Below are 14480 nucleotides of genomic sequence, written 5' to 3' on the forward strand. Positions count from 1 at the left end.
TGCTGACCCATTGCAGGGCACTTCCCGGTGTGCGGGTATTCGTAGCCACACCTGAAACACATGGCTTCCAATCGTTTTCCTCCTTGGTTCGGGAAGGTGGATAGCTTGTTGATTAGTTTGGGGTTTATTGCTGGCTGTTGTATGGCAATCTTGCCTAGACTGTCGAGTTGAGACTGCACGGCTGCTTCCATTCGGGCCAGAGCCAGTATCTCATCTAACGACCTTTGTTTCTGCAGTAGTTGCTTTCTGAACAGTTGTGAAAGGCAGCCAGCGATCACCTGCGACCTTAAAGCCTCTTCATTAGAGTACCGATGAAATTCACAGTACTTAAGTTTTTTGCGGAGGCGCATAACGAAGTTGTCATGGGACTCTTCCTTTTCTTGTCTGGTGGTGTTGAAAACATGACGTTCATAGTCTATGTTGGTGTGGGGGCGAAGTATTCTGATAGTTTGCCGAGTAGTTAATCATATGTGGCAGTGTCCAAGTTGGGCAGTTCCCCTGCAAGTCCCTGACTGCTGACCTTATGCCCATGGACAGTGTGTTTTTTAGCCTTGCGTCATCTGTGAGACTTATGGCCCCTAAATAAAATTTGAAGTCTCTCAGCCATATGACCCACCGGGGCCCCAGGTTAGTGGTGTGCCTTAAATCAAAGGGATTCAGCATGTGCATGACTTGTGAGGCTCCTCCTGCTGCTGGCACAGGGTTGGCGGTGTCTCCAGATGCGCCTTCTGCCCTTTGCGAGGATGCTACTGGATTCGACATGATGATGTGGTGAACTGGGTTTTGGACGGGCTGCATGGCTCCTCTATGGCTCAAATGGGGTGCTTTTGGTGGCACGTGGCTGTTGTGGGCACCTGCCCTCCCTAAGGGCTGTCTGCCCTTTATTTGTAGGCTTCTCCTTGGTCCTGTATCATGGCACACGGTGTGTGACTGGGCAGATTCACTCCTTGCTTCAATGGCTATCTCTCTCTTTCGCCTGCCCTAGTGATGATCAGGGATTTTTACGTGCCTCTAGGAGATTACAAGGCACTTTATCCTTACATGTCTCTGGGGTGCACTCCACCTCCCTGCCGTGTTTGTCTTTGGTCAGGGGCATTTGCAAGCCTTTGCTGGAGCTCTGGGCCCTCCGGGCCGCTTCTGTGATCGGGCATGTCCACGCCTCCGCCGGTGCCATGGGGTCTCCATGGCCCCTCGTGCAGGTGGGCGAGCGTGTGGAGTGCTGCAGCGGTGGTTGAGGCTGCAGCTGCTGCGCGACCACTCAGCGTTTCTTCACTGTGCTCCATGTGGAGCTGGCCGGCGGCCCAGGTGCGCCACTGTACTCTTCGAGCCTTCCGGCCGCACAGTTTCCACAAGCACTTCACCCGCTCGGCGACTCGGGCTGATTATCTGAGGCGTGCCGACATGCTGTACACTGTCCGACAGCAGACCTCACTGCAGCACGGTCGGGTTTCTAAAACCACTCGTCGCCATTGTGAACTTTGGACAAGGACAACTCATCCACTCACACCCACAATGACACGCAGGACATGGGCGTGATAGTAACACGTCTTTCTTTATTAACGTCGGCACAGGAACTGCCGGTCTCTTCCCACGCCCCCTCCCTAACCCCAACGTCACTTCCCTTTGGTGATTTGACCGCAACAGCGCCCTCCCACATAATGATGTAGAGGGACTGCCTCCAGTGTTTATGGCACACCCTGACAGCGTATAATGGCTAGACTACAAATCACGAATCCATATAGCAAAAACATCCCGTTATGGTGCACCCCAGACCCCTCCCCCCTCACTATGGACACAGGCATTCAAAATTCATGGGACCCAGACAGGGAAATGAAATTAGGAGACCTTTTTTCCGGGGGAAGGTTCATCACGTTGAACGAATTCAAGGACAAACTAGGCAATAACCCAGTGAAAATACTGCAATAATACCGCATGAGAAACAGCCACCATACCCGACGGAGCCTGACTCCAATAAATATATGATATGGAAATGATGATACAACCTGACAATAAGAGGAGATTGGTGGCAAGACTATACTCCAGGATACAAAACGGCATGCCCCTTTCTAACATGAGGGAAAAATGGGAAGGGGACTCAAGGTCTGTAATCGGTGAGCACAAATGGCAGAAAATGTGTAGGTTGACCAAAGAGGTCTCACTCAATGCACGCCTGCGGCTGATACAATATAAGGTACTGAATAGACTCCATTACACCCCTATGCACATCACCAGGTACAACCCACAAAAGGTAGAGCTCTGCACGAAATGTAACAATGCAGATACTATACACATGTTCTGGAATTGCCCCCTGATTGTGAAATATTGGCACCACATGCACAAACGCTACATGCAATGGTTGTTATACCCCCGACACTTCTGCCATTAAAATACCTCCTCGGTGACATTGACAAGACAGACACTAAGACCCGTGGATTTTTTTATCTAGGATGCATAGTTGCCAAAAAGTGCATACTACTGAGATGGAAGGCGAAAGAGGCACCAACATTAAAACAATGGCTCGCCGAAATAGCATGGATAAATGATAACAAAGAAGGCTATTTACAAACTGTGATTATCACAACACGGCTTAAGGACGTATGAGCCCCATACCGAACGTATGTGGAAAATGCATCCGGAACTTAACACCAAAAATGGGTACAAAGCAATTGTAATGTAACAAAACTGTATATGTAGTAATAAAGTATAAATGCTGAAAACAAATATGTCAACGCCATGCACATCAAAAACATATCAAGCGTGTATTGTAAAATGGAGGAACCTCTTGTATGCCAATGCCATTTGTTAAATAAAGTTTTTCTTTGAAACAATGAAAGAGAATGTGGTTTAATATTTGCAAGATTATACAGAGTAGCACTACCAGTTGTGATCTATCCAATGGAGTCATCATTGTTCCCCCGGCGGTAACCTCCTCCCATGTGGCCAGGGGACGGCAGATGCTACCTGATCCTGACTCTGGGCGCAGCTATATAAGGGAGGACCACATGGGAGGAGACATCTTACGGGGAGGTGACTTGGCTTCATTGGATGAGGCATGGTATCCCCCATTTGCCCATAAAGAAGACCCCTTGATACCCAATACCCTAATGGCCTATTGCCATACATCTACACTCCCCATTAGGAAAATAGAGAAACCTTTTCCCAAATCCCTGTAGACAAAACTTGCATCATTGATTTACAGTGTAAATGCTACAAAACTACCTTTTCCAGTTCTAATTTTCCACCATTTAGAACTGGCTCATCATTCAGAACTGTTGAAAGTGATTTTCCAAGTAATCTGTATCAATATACATCAATGGACTACTTTTCCCACAACCACCCAAATACTGGGATGAGGAATAAGGAAAGAACAATGCAGAGCAGCGGGAGCCTCAAGCTCAATGAGCATTCTAGTTGTTTTCGGAATGTACCTGTGTGCATCAAGCTGGTCGAAAAGGGGTTTGATGTACACATTATAAAGTGTTGGTGATACACAGGAGCATTGAGGGACGCCACAGGAGGTAGGCGTGGCGGTGATGGAGGCCTCCCCTGAGAAGACTCGAGATGTTCTGTTTGCCAGAAAGTAAGAGATCCTTTTTGTAGCAACTTGCGAGAAGTGGGCAGAGGTGGACAGTGCTTGACATAGGATCTCTTGGTCCACGAGGTTCAATGCAGAGGAGAGGTCAAGCAATAGGAGGATTGAGGGGGAGCTCTGGTCACTGGCTGTGTGAAGTTGGTTTATTAGGTCTAATGGCGCCGTCTCTGTACCATGCTTGGGACAGAGGCCTGATTGTCTGGTTTGTAGGACGTGGTGAAGTTCCAGGAATGATTGGATCTGCAAGTAGGTGACTCTGTCCATGATTTTTAGAAGGGACAGCTTTAATAGGGCGATAGTTGGTGGGCGTGGCTCGGTCAATGGTGTTTTTCTTTACAGTGGGGAGATCCAGGATTCATTGAGCGAGACATGACGGTGCAGGAGGCAAAGCAAGTGTTGATGATGGTGCCAATGAGCAGGGATAATGGCTCTGCGCATTCCTTAACAATGGAGGCTGGTTCAGCATCTACTTTGCAGCGTGAGGGCTTAAGGCCTTTGATGATGTTGACAAGGCTGGTTGTGTCAACGGGATGGAAGTGAAAGGGGGGGATGCTAGGCGAGTGGTGGGTGATGGGGGATGTTAGGGAGAATTCTCTGGTTAGGCTGAATTTCCCTACCTAGTGAGTCCCCCAGCAGCTTTGCTGGATTTCTGGGGTTTAATTTTTTTCTCCTGCCAAGAGTGAGACTCTTTTACCCTCACTCTTGGACATGTTGAAGTGTGTTTTCTTGGTTAAACCTTGTGTTGAATGGGCTATGGGGTCTTTTACTCCATAGGGCCTCATGTATTTTTGTGATGTGGGTCACACAGCACCCTCTGTGCCGTGACCCAGGGGTGTCCTAGGGACTCCCCAACATAGACTCCATACCCTGGGACTGACTACTGTCTCCCAGGGCATGTAAAGTCACCAAAGACTTTGCTAGTCTTGAATCCTGAACAGAACCAGTACAAACCATCATATTGTGGACGTACTGGCTGGGGCAATTCGATTGCCCCAGGGTCTGTTAGTCGAGGGGGCACGTCTCCGTCCCCCCTGATCGAGTTTTGGCTGGTGGCAGTGGAAACTACTTTTTATATTCGACCGCGAATATTTCCCTATGGGATTTCCCATTGTTTTAGGCTAACACATTTAATTATTTATTTACGGTAGCCTTAAACATACCGCCGGTTTATATATTTATTTTTATAACTCCGGTTGGGACTTTTTGCCAAAACTTGATTCTAAAATGGCGTTGGTGTTCGCCTCTGTAACTCTGACCCAAAGTGGAGCCCTTTGTTCCACTTTTGGCGGGCTTCTCCACAGAAGCCCTCCAAAGTGGTGCCACTCTGTCTGGGGTACTTAGGAGGGGTGGAGGGGGATTTAGGCACCCTGGACTGAGTTACCTTGGTAACTCAAGTCGCACTCCGTCCTGATTGGCCCAAGTGGTGAGCCGCCCGGCTCACCACTTAGCATGTTTGAGTGACAGCTAGGCTGGGTGAATGGGGGTTTGCTGCATAAAAGCAGGGCTTTGGGGACTGGGACTTCAGAAGTCGCCACAGGACCAAGAATCCGACGAGGGAAGAGCTGAGCCGACCTGCTTCGACGACACCACCCGGTGGAGCCCTGCTGAACCGTCTCACCACTTTTTCCCGACGACCGAGGAGAACTCTTAACGGAGTGGCTCCTTCCCTTGACTGGTGGGGACAACCAGTTTTCGCCTTCTTTCCGTCCTTTTGAGGTATCTCGTGGCCGCCTTGCCTGTGCCAAGCACCCCGGCATCCGGAATACCACACTTTACCCCCATACCGCGAAAGTCGGTACCAACCCTTGAACCGGAGGACTCCGCGGCTGGTTTCTTCCCGGGCAGTGCTACGACCTTTCTCTTCTGCTCTTCAGCGAGATATTCTTCTCCCCTGACCGACGTCGAGCCTTGCTGTCGCTGCCTGGAACAACTGCCCCCGCTGGAGGATCCTTTCCGCTTAAGGTACTGTGTTCCGCCTGGCTTCCCTTGCTACCGACTGTACGGGGTAGATTTAGTCCCCGGCTTTCGAACCTGGGAGTGCCTGGGACACTTTGGCTAAACTTTCTGAGCCACTCTAAACTCTTTTTGACTCTTTGCAAGACTTTGAATCTCTAACTAACAGTGTGATCTTGGGCACATTTTCGCTCCGGCTACTCTAAGAGTGGGCCCTGCCTAGTGACTTTTGCTCACCTGTGACTTTATTCTTCTTTAAGCCTATTGCAAGTGTTCTGGACCTTAGAGTGGTGTGTCTAACCTATTTCTGCTTTTTCTCTCCCTTTCTTGGAAACTACTAGAGTGTCATCTAACGTTAAGCACTCACCTCTGTTTTAATTAAGTGGTGTTAACCTAGAGTTGTCTAGATAGGAGAAAGGATTGAATTTACTTTCAGTATAACTGTGTTGAAGTGCTTTTACTATATTTTTGCTAGAGTGTTTTTAACTTATGTGTATTTTAAATAAATAACTATATACTTTTGAAACCAAGCTCTGGTCAGTGTTTGCTTGTGCTATTGTGTTTTGGTACATATTGTGTATACTTTACATACTGCCTAACTCTTCTTGAGAGAAGTCTGACTGCTCAGCCACAGCTACCAGGTAAATCTGGGTAGTACAGACTGCTACCAAAGGGGTTTACTGCTCTACCTGTAGTCTTAAATCTTTTGCAGTGTTCCCCAAGGGAACTGCACAGGTTTCTGCCTAACACTGGTGTACAGCGGTGGGATTTGTATTGAGTATACATTTTATTGTGCTTTAGATACCTTAGTGCAACTAACCACAAAGCTTAGCACTGAAAAAGTAAAACCTCTAACATGTCAGTTATAGAAAGCTATAGTCAAGAGTCCCTTGCAGCCAAAACTGCTGATTGTTTAAGAATGCTCTGTAAACATAAGGATCTCCTGACTAAGGGCAAGAAAATGGAGCTGATTGAAAGATTGTTAGCTAACCAAAGTCTGGGTGATGGTTCAGAGGAGCCTACCACTCCAGCAACTGTAGATGACAGTATTGAAGTTAACATGGAGCAAAATGTTGATGTTTCTGAGGAAGAGTCAGAAGAGGAGGGTGAGGCTGTTGTAACTGTCCCCCCTAGGCCTCTGCCTGCTCTACCTGCTGTGCCTACTGGACCTTTACCAGGTCCCACATTTAGTCCTCAGTACTTTGAACTGGAGAAAATGAAGCTAGAATTGGAGTATAAGAAACTTAATGCTCAAACTGACAAAGAACTAAGGCTAAGGGAAATGGAGCTCAAGTATGACTTAGAAATGAAGAAATTATCTGTTGAGAATGTTTCTCTCTCTGGCTCCTCTAGAAGTTCCAGTCCTAAAAGACCCCGGATGCCTAAAGAATTGGTTGGTATGTATGAGCCTAAGTTGGATGTGTTGGATTGGTTGTCTCTGTTTGAATATAATCATGGGCTCCAGAACATCACAGGAAATGACTTACTCACCTGGTTGTTCTCTAGGCTTCCCCCTGTTGCAACTGATGTGGTAATGGAGATGGGGGAGGAGGATAGGAAGGACTATGAATGTGTGAAACTAGCTTTGATAGCTAGGTTTGGGAAGACCCCTTCCCAGTATCTTAAGAGGTTTAGGAGCCTCAAAAAGCATGATGGTACCCCTTGGGCTACCTGGGTGAGTGAATGTTTGAAAAACTTAGAGGGATGGATTAAGGGTTACAAGGTGAACACTTATGAAGGTATGAAGAATTTGTTTATGTTGGAGACTATTTATGATGCCTGCTCTCCTGAGCTCAGACAACACTTGGCTGATTCCAAGGAATTAGATTCCCGGAAACTAGCTAAGGCTGCTGACTTGTGGGTTGCCAACAGGGCCACTCACAAGGATTCTGGGGTAACTCAGAAGAAGGATGGGGAGAAACAGTCTAAAAAGGACTCCAAAGAGAATTCTAATAATTCCTATCCCAAAGAGGGCCCCAAACCACAAAATAACCAGGGTAAGCCCCATGGGAAACCTAGTCAGGCTACTGTACCTTCTGGCCACAAGCCAGAAGGAGGTCAGAACAAGCCACCCTTCCAGAGAGCATTTGGACAATGCTATGTCTGTCAGGGTACTGACCATATCAAAGGAGATCCCAAGTGCAAGGGTAAACCTGCAGGGATCAGCACAGTCTCCTTAGCCTTCACTCCTGAGGATGAAGTACAGATGGCTAGTGCCCACTTTGAACTCTTTGCTGAAGAACCCTTGGGTCTTCAAGCAACTGTAAACTTAGAGCCTATGGGTCTGGTTAGTCCCCAGAATAGGGTTGTGTATAACTCCCTACCTGTTAACTCTAAGGTGTATTATGTGGACAGTGTTCTTGTCAATGGCCAGGATACTCCTGCCAGGAGAGACACTGGGGCCAGCAGAACAGTAGTGGATGAAAGCTTCTTTCAACCTGAGGATGTGGCCAAAGCACCCAAAGGTCCCACTAAGATGTCTGGAGGCCCTGTCCAAATGGTTCCTATCCTACCAGCCCTCATTCAGTGTAACAACATGACAGTGAGGATCCCTGTCAGTGTTCAGACTGAGGTACCTGGGAAGGTCCTGTTAGGGAATGACCTAAGAACTCTAGGAGTAGTGTCACATACCCCCAGGCCTCCCAGTATGGAGAAGCAGAACTTAACCAAATTGGCTAGACAGGCTACCTTGAAGGACCCTTCTAAGCCTGTGGGACCCTCTACTGAGAACCCCACTACAAGCCCTGGTGTTAGTAAGTTGACCTCTAACCCAGGCACATTTCAGGATAGTATGCTAGGAACATGGGCGCCCCAACCAAGCTCCATCATTGTTCCCCTAGTCTCAGAGTCTCTGACTCCCCCTGCTTCTGAGGAAGAGGTGGATAGACCAACTAGGCCCCTATCTGGACCTGAGAGAACTGGTAATTCTCAGTGCTGGTGGAAAACCAGAAAAGAAAAGTCTAAGGCCAAAAACCTTCAGACTGTTGGACCTTCTACTGAAGACCCCAACTCAAATCCTAATATTAGGGGGGGAACTCCTAAAATAGGTAAGGGTAGATCTAAGAGGAAGGGGAAGCAGGTACATTGCCTAACCCCAACCCCTCCAACCAAGAGGCCTAAGACCCAACCTGCTCCCACAAGAGAGGTGGTGAGGAACCTTGGAGGCCTCTCTAGATCTAAGGGAATCCTTTATAAGGGCCCCTTCAAAAAGCCTAACATAGGTTCAGAAGTTGTACCAACTTCTGAGGGACTGGTCAACCAGATCCCCTATAACAAAAAGACTGATGTTCCTCAAAGGGTTTGTAGGTCCTTTAGCTTGCAAAAGAAAACCTTTGAGTTCTCCCTTAAGCAAAGGTCAAGGTGTCACCATCAAAATGCTGATGGACTCTCTAGGATGTATATCATCGACTAGAGGTATGAGGTTCATCCAGGAGTGGATTAAATCCTCCTGTCCCTTAGTCTGGGGGGGGCGAGTGTTAGGGAGAATTCTCTGGTTAGGCTGAATTTCCCTACCTAGTGAGTCCCCCAGCAGCTTTGCTGGATTTCTGGGGTTTAATTTTTTTCTCCTGCCAAGAGTGAGACTCTTTTACCCTCACTCTTGGACATGTTGAAGTGTGTTTTCTTGGTTAAACCTTGTGTTGAATGGGCTATGGGGTCTTTTACTCCATAGGGCCTCATGTATTTTTGTGATGTGGGTCACACAGCACCCTCTGTGCCGTGACCCAGGGGTGTCCTAGGGACTCCCCAACATAGACTCCATACCCTGGGACTGACTACTGTCTCCCAGGGCATGTAAAGTCACCAAAGACTTTGCTAGTCTTGAATCCTGAACAGAACCAGTACAAACCATCATATTGTGGACGTACTGGCTGGGGCAATTCGATTGCCCCAGGGTCTGTTAGTCGAGGGGGCACGTCTCCGTCCCCCCTGATCGAGTTTTGGCTGGTGGCAGTGGAAACTACTTTTTATATTCGACCGCGAATATTTCCCTATGGGATTTCCCATTGTTTTAGGCTAACACATTTAATTATTTATTTACGGTAGCCTTAAACATACCGCCGGTTTATATATTTATTTTTATAACTCCGGTTGGGACTTTTTGCCAAAACTTGATTCTAAAATGGCGTTGGTGTTCGCCTCTGTAACTCTGACCCAAAGTGGAGCCCTTTGTTCCACTTTTGGCGGGCTTCTCCACAGAAGCCCTCCAAAGTGGTGCCACTCTGTCTGGGGTACTTAGGAGGGGTGGAGGGGGATTTAGGCACCCTGGACTGAGTTACCTTGGTAACTCAAGTCGCACTCCGTCCTGATTGGCCCAAGTGGTGAGCCGCCCGGCTCACCACTTAGCATGTTTGAGTGACAGCTAGGCTGGGTGAATGGGGGTTTGCTGCATAAAAGCAGGGCTTTGGGGACTGGGACTTCAGAAGTCGCCACAGGACCAAGAATCCGACGAGGGAAGAGCTGAGCCGACCTGCTTCGACGACACCACCCGGTGGAGCCCTGCTGAACCGTCTCACCACTTTTTCCCGACGACCGAGGAGAACTCTTAACGGAGTGGCTCCTTCCCTTGACTGGTGGGGACAACCAGTTTTCGCCTTCTTTCCGTCCTTTTGAGGTATCTCGTGGCCGCCTTGCCTGTGCCAAGCACCCCGGCATCCGGAATACCACACTTTACCCCCATACCGCGAAAGTCGGTACCAACCCTTGAACCGGAGGACTCCGCGGCTGGTTTCTTCCCGGGCAGTGCTACGACCTTTCTCTTCTGCTCTTCAGCGAGATATTCTTCTCCCCTGACCGACGTCGAGCCTTGCTGTCGCTGCCTGGAACAACTGCCCCCGCTGGAGGATCCTTTCCGCTTAAGGTACTGTGTTCCGCCTGGCTTCCCTTGCTACCGACTGTACGGGGTAGATTTAGTCCCCGGCTTTCGAACCTGGGAGTGCCTGGGACACTTTGGCTAAACTTTCTGAGCCACTCTAAACTCTTTTTGACTCTTTGCAAGACTTTGAATCTCTAACTAACAGTGTGATCTTGGGCACATTTTCGCTCCGGCTACTCTAAGAGTGGGCCCTGCCTAGTGACTTTTGCTCACCTGTGACTTTATTCTTCTTTAAGCCTATTGCAAGTGTTCTGGACCTTAGAGTGGTGTGTCTAACCTATTTCTGCTTTTTCTCTCCCTTTCTTGGAAACTACTAGAGTGTCATCTAACGTTAAGCACTCACCTCTGTTTTAATTAAGTGGTGTTAACCTAGAGTTGTCTAGATAGGAGAAAGGATTGAATTTACTTTCAGTATAACTGTGTTGAAGTGCTTTTACTATATTTTTGCTAGAGTGTTTTTAACTTATGTGTATTTTAAATAAATAACTATATACTTTTGAAACCAAGCTCTGGTCAGTGTTTGCTTGTGCTATTGTGTTTTGGTACATATTGTGTATACTTTACATACTGCCTAACTCTTCTTGAGAGAAGTCTGACTGCTCAGCCACAGCTACCAGGTAAATCTGGGTAGTACAGACTGCTACCAAAGGGGTTTACTGCTCTACCTGTAGTCTTAAATCTTTTGCAGTGTTCCCCAAGGGAACTGCACAGGTTTCTGCCTAACAGGGGATCATGTGTTTAAGTGTTAGGATAGATTGTAGTGGAGTGAGGGGTGGGAGAGGCAAACGTTGTTGGCTGAGGTGGGCTCTTGGCGCAAAGCGGCTTCTGCTGCTCTTTTGGAGGCTCTGATGGATCTGCGCTAAGGTGTGAACCATGAGTTGAGATGTGCTCTGTTTTTAGCTTTCTTAGCCTTGAGTGGAGCTAGATGGTTGATGGCTGAGCCTAGCAGAGAGTTGTAGTGCTCCACTAGGGTCAGGATGTCTGACATGGGAGGGAAAGGTTGGTAAAGGAGGGGTCTAAGGCAATCACAGATGAGGTCGCGAGTGCTGCAGGTAATAATGGTGGCAGGACTAGCTACAGGCTTTGGAGGTGCAGGAGGTATAAGTATGGAGAAGGTGATGGTATGAAATGATATGGCATTTGTAACTCGCCTATACACAAGTGTTTCAAGGTGTGACAAGGCAAAGAAGGGCGAACAGAGGGAGGCCAGAGACAACGATTTTACTAGGCCAAGTGACATTGAGATCGCGCAAGTACAGGGGAGGAGGGAGGGTAAAAGTGCCAGGGGAAAGGGGAGGGGGCAGTGCTGTAGATGGGATAAAAACAATAACATGTAGTACGGCCAGCAGAGTAAGTGCAGACAGCAGGTTTCCAAAAATTAAGATTACAGTGCTGGGACTGTAGGGTTACAGATACAGACCCAAGTGCAAGGGTTGCCGGGAGGCGGTGCGGGTGTGCAACTGGGTGGGTAGGGTCCTGGGCCCAGAATCAGAGGGTAGCCAGGTGACCAGTGCAGTATCAGACAGGAAATCAGCAGGGGAGAGGAAGAGAGAAGGCAAAAGCAAAGAGGACGGTCTTGAGGTGCTTCCTGAACTGGAGATAGTTCTCCTCGAGTTTCAGAGATGCAGGGAGGCTGTTCAAGAGGAAAGCCCCAGGCGAAGTAAGAGATCTACCACCAACTCATTGCTTGGAGAAGGGACTGACCCTGAGGGATTTGGAGGTGGAGGAGCGAAGAGGTCTCGCAGTCCTGTTCTGGGTGAGTTGCAGAGGAAGGAGAGTAGAAGCAGGCAGATTTAGAAAGAGGCTGTCCAGAGAGAACCAGAGCTCTAGAGATAGTGAGCTTCTGGGGAAGGAGAGGAAAGGAAGAATACCTCTGCGGAAGTGCCGTTGGTAGTTTGACTTCTTAGAGACGTCAGAGATGTGAGGAGAAAAGCAGAGTGTGGAGTCGAAGATGACCCTGAGGTTCTTAGCCTCACAGCTGGGAGCAGAAAGAAGGCCAAGGGAGGCCGACCAGGGAGTGACAGGAAAGGAGGGTGTAGGTATGCCGACGAGGAGAATCTCTGTCTTACTGGGATTAAAGCATATTTGGTGGCACACCACTCCTGCATAGCAGACAGACAGTCAGAGATAAGAGAAGGAGAAGAGGTGGCAGAGGGGAGCCTGAAAACGAGTGTCATCTGCATAGCACTGAAAGTTGGAGCAGAGACGGGAAATGCGGTGGGCGAGAGGTGCCAGGTATTGGTTTAACAGCAGGGGCGAGAGGTTAGACCCCTGGGGAACAACACAGGTAGAGAGTGAGATAGAGGAAAGGAAGGACCCAGGCTGGACCTGGGAGGGTCGATCAGAGAGGAACAAGGTCAGCCAGGCCAGGGCCTGATCGGTGATACCCAGGTCATCCCGGTAACAATTGAGCAGGATAGCATGGTTGACCATGTCAAATGCAGAAGAGAGATTGAGTAAGATGAGGACAGAAGGGAGATTAGAATCAGGGTTAGAGAGCAGGTCTTCACGGATGTTCAGGAAAGCAGTTTTCATGCTTCTGGCTGCTCTGAAGCCAGACTGATGGTCATGGAGACAACCAACAGATTCAGTGTGAAGATTACACTGGGAGATGGCCAGCTTTTGCAGGAGTTTGCCCATGAAAGGAGCGATGGAGATCGGGCAATAGTTAGGAGGGGTCGGCTGTGGGTTTCTTGAGAAGAGAGTGCACAAGAGAGTGCTTCAGGGGGGAAGGGAAGGCTCCAGTTGCGAAGGAGTTCTTGCAGAAGTCAGCCATGGTAGGAGCAAGGGTGTCAATGTGTTCCTTTATGGTTTTGGAAGAACAGGGAAGAGCCTGTTTTGACGAGACTTTCATAGAACAGAATTGTCTAGAAACCTTGTCAGGGGAGAACAGAGGAAAGGAAGAGAAAGATTGAGGAGAGGTGGCCACAGGGGGGCCGGAGGTAGAGGAGCGAGTAGACGGAGGAGGAGGAGAGGACAAGAGGGTGGACTGCATGTCCTGGGTTTAAGGATGAAATGAGAAGCCCTTGCCGTGCAGAGGGTTTGGAGGGGACAGGAGAGGGACAGACTGCTGCAGGATTGGTCAGCTCCTAGAATATTTTAAACAGTTTGGCTGAGTTGTTGTAAGCGGCCGAGACACAGGCTTGCATGTGGGCTCTCTTCTTAGCGTGAACAGAGAGCCGGTATTGCTTTTGGAGCAGGCGGCAGGCCAGTTTGTCAGAGGATGCACAGGAAGCCAGCCATTAACTCTCAGCCACCTTGCACTTGCGTTAAGTATGGTGGTCGGACCAATGACACGGGTGGTTGGAATGGATATTGTTGTTACTATTGTGGTCTACAATCCAGTCTAAGAGGCAGCCTTGGGTATGAGTGGGGTGTGTAATGCATTGAGTGCAGCCTAGAGTTGTGTGAAGGGCTTAAGATTAGATGTGATGAGTTGGATAAGGTCCTCCTCGAAGGTGTGGGTAGTGCCTGGCGGCCGGTAGATGAAGTGAATGGTGGTTAAAGCAGTATTTGAGCATGTGAGTTTGGCAGAAAGGAGCTTGCAGTTGGGGGGCGAATGTAATAGCAATGGCATGTAGTGGGAGGGAGTCCTTGAGTATATGGGCAACTCCCCCACTTTTTTGGGTGGTCTGTTGCTGCTAGAGTACCCAGTTGAGATCGCTATGGAAAGGATAGGGCCGGATGTGGGGTGAGCCATTTTCAGTAAGGGCCAGGAAGTCGAGGTTTTGAACAGTGATGAGGTCATGTGCTTTCAGAGATCTGGTGTTCATGAGGGTGCACTGGAGGGGGGTGATTGGAGGATGCGTAGATGGGGGCACAGTGCTTGTAGTGGAGAGAGTGTGGCAGGAGGAAGGTGTGGCGTGCATACTCAGTAGAGATGTGTCCATGGCTGGTATGCAATTGGAGGGAGTTGTTGCGCATGGTGATGCTGAGTGGGATGTCATTGTGATGGGGGCATGAGGAGCAGGATGCCAGATGAGCAGTCCAGAGGGTGAGTGTGTGTTCTCCCATGGGGTGGGCCAGTACGTCAGCTCTGGGTGGCTTTGTTGACTTGTATAG

Source organism: Ambystoma mexicanum, chromosome 1p (assembly GCF_040938575.1).
Source record: "Ambystoma mexicanum isolate Mex_15411 chromosome 1p, UKY_AmexF1_1, whole genome shotgun sequence".
Lineage (NCBI taxonomy): Eukaryota > Metazoa > Chordata > Amphibia > Caudata > Ambystomatidae > Ambystoma > Ambystoma mexicanum.